This window comes from Rutidosis leptorrhynchoides, chromosome 2 (assembly GCF_046630445.1).
Source record: "Rutidosis leptorrhynchoides isolate AG116_Rl617_1_P2 chromosome 2, CSIRO_AGI_Rlap_v1, whole genome shotgun sequence".
In the NCBI taxonomy this organism is placed as follows: Eukaryota; Viridiplantae; Streptophyta; class Magnoliopsida; order Asterales; family Asteraceae; genus Rutidosis; species Rutidosis leptorrhynchoides.
Genome location: NC_092334.1, coordinates 463,256,374 through 463,259,942, shown reverse-complemented (window position 1 = coordinate 463,259,942; position 3,569 = coordinate 463,256,374). Strand labels below are relative to the sequence as shown.

The following is a 3,569-nucleotide window of genomic DNA, read 5'->3' as shown; positions in this document are numbered from 1 at the left end:
TTTGTTCCCTTATTTGTTCAATACTGAGACAATCTTTTGTCAAATGTGGTCCTCCACACTGCTCACAACTAATTCGTATTGAGTGGATATCTTTAGTCATATTTTCCATTCGTCTCTCGACAGCATCTATCTTTGAAGAAATGGAATCTAAGTCATGGCTAGAATCGGCTCTAGCTGCTTTAGATGATCTAACGATATCTTTTTCTTGGTGCCACTCATGTGAGTGGGAAGTAGTGTTATCAATAATTTTATAAGCATCAGTTTCTGTTTTTTTCATAATAGAACCACCGGCTGCTATGTCGATGTCTTTCCTTGTAGTGATGTCGCATCCTTGGTAGAATATTTGTACTATTTGACAAGTGTCTAAACCATGTTGCGGACATCCTCTCAATAACTTTCCAAATCTTGTCCACGCCTCATATAGAGTTTCATTTGGCTTCTGTGTGAATGTAAAAATTTCTCCTTGAAGTCTTACGGCTTTAGATGCCGGAAAGAATTGTTTAAGAAATTTTTCAACTAAAACGTCCCATGTATCAATCGCCCCTTCAGGTAACGATTCCAACCAATCTTTGGCTTCTCCCTTTAAAGTCCAGGGAAATAACATGAGATATATCTGTTCATCTTCAACTTCTCTTATTTTAAATAGAGTGCAGATCCTATTAAAGGTACGAAGATGTTCGTTTTGATCTTCCTTCGGTGCACCACTAAATTGGCATTGATTAGTCACCATATGTAGAATTTGTTCTTTGATTTCATAATCTGACGCATTAATGTCTGGATGAGTAATTGTGTGACCTTGGCCAGTGCGTTTAGCTCTCATTCGGTCTTCCATACTTAAAGGTTCCAGATTTTCCATGATTGAATTTGTTGAATCTGAATCACTAGAGGATTCTGATTTAATGGTTCGTTCCTCCACAATCTCTGTTTGAATGATTGGTGGTTCCGGAGGAAAAATTAATGATTCAGGATCTATAAATTGTCCCTGAATATTCTCCGGATTCTCAATTGTGAGGTCGGGTTCAAAAAATGAATTATCGGAAATTTGAATTGGAGTACTTGGTCGACTGGATGACGATTCTAAAGAAAAATCAACGGAGACAATATTTGCTAGGTGTCTTGATCGAGTTACAGGTGGTGAACGTATAAAAGGTGGTGAACGTTTTGCTCGGTGCATTCACTGAATATCCTATTAGTTTTTAAAAAGAAAGAAAAATTATATAAGTTATCCAATTAATAGACTTTTCTGATTTTGCCCACGTTTCGAATAGCCAAAAGATGCAGCAGAGGGGCAAGATTCGTTTGGTCTCAATATAATTGAGTACTATTTGGCTCCAATAACCCGGTCCACGTACAAATCCAACTATTACTACGAACCAGAAAATTTTGATGTCTATCAATTTAACCGCTTAAAATAATTTTTCGTAATTTTAAGAAATTTTAGAAAAGAAATAGAATAAAAATCTATGTCCTAAAACTAGAATTGCGAGAAATAAGAAAGAAAAAGAGTGCGTCGGTATTAAAATTGGAGAAATAAGAAAGAAAAAGAGTGACTTATAAAACTTTTAAAATACTCGACTAACCCAACCTTATTATTATTACTAACTTAAAATTAAAATTGCAAATTGAGATTACTAATTGGAGTGATAATTGATACATAGGTAAAAGGCGTCGAAAAATAAAAATAAGAAAGTAGCGCGTCGAAACTTAAAAAGGAACTAAAAACTTAAAAATTAAAAGTTGTGTCTAAAAATATTAAAGCTTAAAAGAAATACTATATCCCAAATGGCAATAACTTAAAAAGGTACTAAAACTTAAAAAGGTGTCACAAAATTTTAAAGCACCTAAATCTTAGTCTAAACAAAAAGCACTTAAGGGATTTTACGGCAAAGCCTAAAAATCTAGAAATAAAAATAACTATGGCAAAAACTATGTCTAAAAACTAAATATAAGCGAAAAATACAAAAATTACGCTAAAACAATTAAAAAAGAACAAAATATAAAAATAAACTAAAATTTGTAAAAAGTACAATTTTTATAAAAATATTATTTTTATATTATTTATTTTATAAAACTATTAATTTATATAATTTATTAAAACTAAATATAACTTAAAAATACAATTTAAAATAAAACTAAAACTAATTATAATAAATCAAACCCTAATTTTAATTCATAAAAATTTAAATTTAACTCTAATTTTGTAATTAATGCGTCTGAGGTTTGACCTGTCAAATTGATCTCTGCGAGTGCGGTTAGGTCCAGTTCAATAGCTCCGCAAGTCACGGAGGGTTCAATTTAAACTGAGAAAGGGTTCGTTTTTTACTCAGGTTCATTTAAATTTTTTTTTTTTACTTTTTCTGTTTTTCTAAAATATAAAATATATATATATATATATATATATATATATATATATATATATATATATATATATATATATATAAATATTTCTATAAAACAATAAAATACTTATATTTAAACTCAAAAATAAAAATACTTTTTAAATTTATATATATTTTTTTAACAAACTCTTTTTGTATTTTTATATTTTTATATTTTAAAAAAAACTTATATTTTTATACGAAGGACTTAATAAAAACTTTTATCTTTTTTTTATATCATTAGCATTGCGCTTTCGGCGTTTAAGTTCCCCGGCAGCGGCGCAAAAATACTTGATGTGCGTAGAGGTGTATATGAAATGGCTTAAATTTACTAGGAAAAACTATTAAATATGATACAATTTTACACAAGATATTTATTTATTTATAGAACGGATATAACTAAACCTTGCTACAACACTTATAGGCAGTGTACCTAATCGTACAGTAGTGTAGTTTTTAGTAAGTCCGGTTCGTTCCACATGGAATCTTTTAAACAAAGCTTAACGCTATATTAGTTTTAATTTATAAAAATACAAATATATATATAAGTAATATTATTATTATAAAGGGGGGTTTTTACCATTTAATGACCGGTTTGTAGATTTTAAAACTTTAGTCGCAGTCAAAACCTAATGTAAAATATTAAAAATAAATACAACTTAATTTAAAGCGTAAAGTAAATAACGATAATGAAATTGCGATAAATAAAAGTGCGATAAAATAAACTTGCGATAATTAAAGAGTGCGATAATTAAAAGTGCAATTAAATACGAAAATAAAGGAATTATGCTTATTTAAACTTCCGTAATCATGATGTTTGACGTGTTGATTTTTAGTTTTATGCCCATGGGTTAATTGTCCTTTGTCCTGGATTATTTAATATGTCCGTCTGGTTTTTGTCCATAACAGTCCATCAGTCATAAATATAAAGTGCGAGTATCCTCGTCAAATTATGCTTATACCCGAAGTCAAATATTCCAACTAATTGGGGACTTAAACTGTAACAAGGTCTTAATACTTTGTTTAATAATTACACCAGGATATCGACTGCGTGTAACCCAATGTTTTAATACTTTTGTTAACAATTACGCCAAGTGTCCTTGTACATAATTTCACCCCTGTTTTAATAATTTCATAGACTATTAATCCATTCCCGTGTCTGGTTAAATGAACGATTATTCGTACATATAA

The 3,569-nt window shown here is 29.6% G+C and overlaps 1 non-coding gene across 1 annotated transcript; it reads left to right on the top strand.

Moving 5' to 3' along the window:
- Positions 1 to 365: 365 nt before the first annotated feature.
- Positions 366 to 472, top strand: LOC139895112 (small nucleolar RNA R71). The gene has a single exon (XR_011775578.1). It is a non-coding gene; the product is annotated as a small nucleolar RNA R71 (small nucleolar RNA).
- The last annotated feature ends 3,097 nt before the right edge of the window (positions 473 to 3,569 follow it).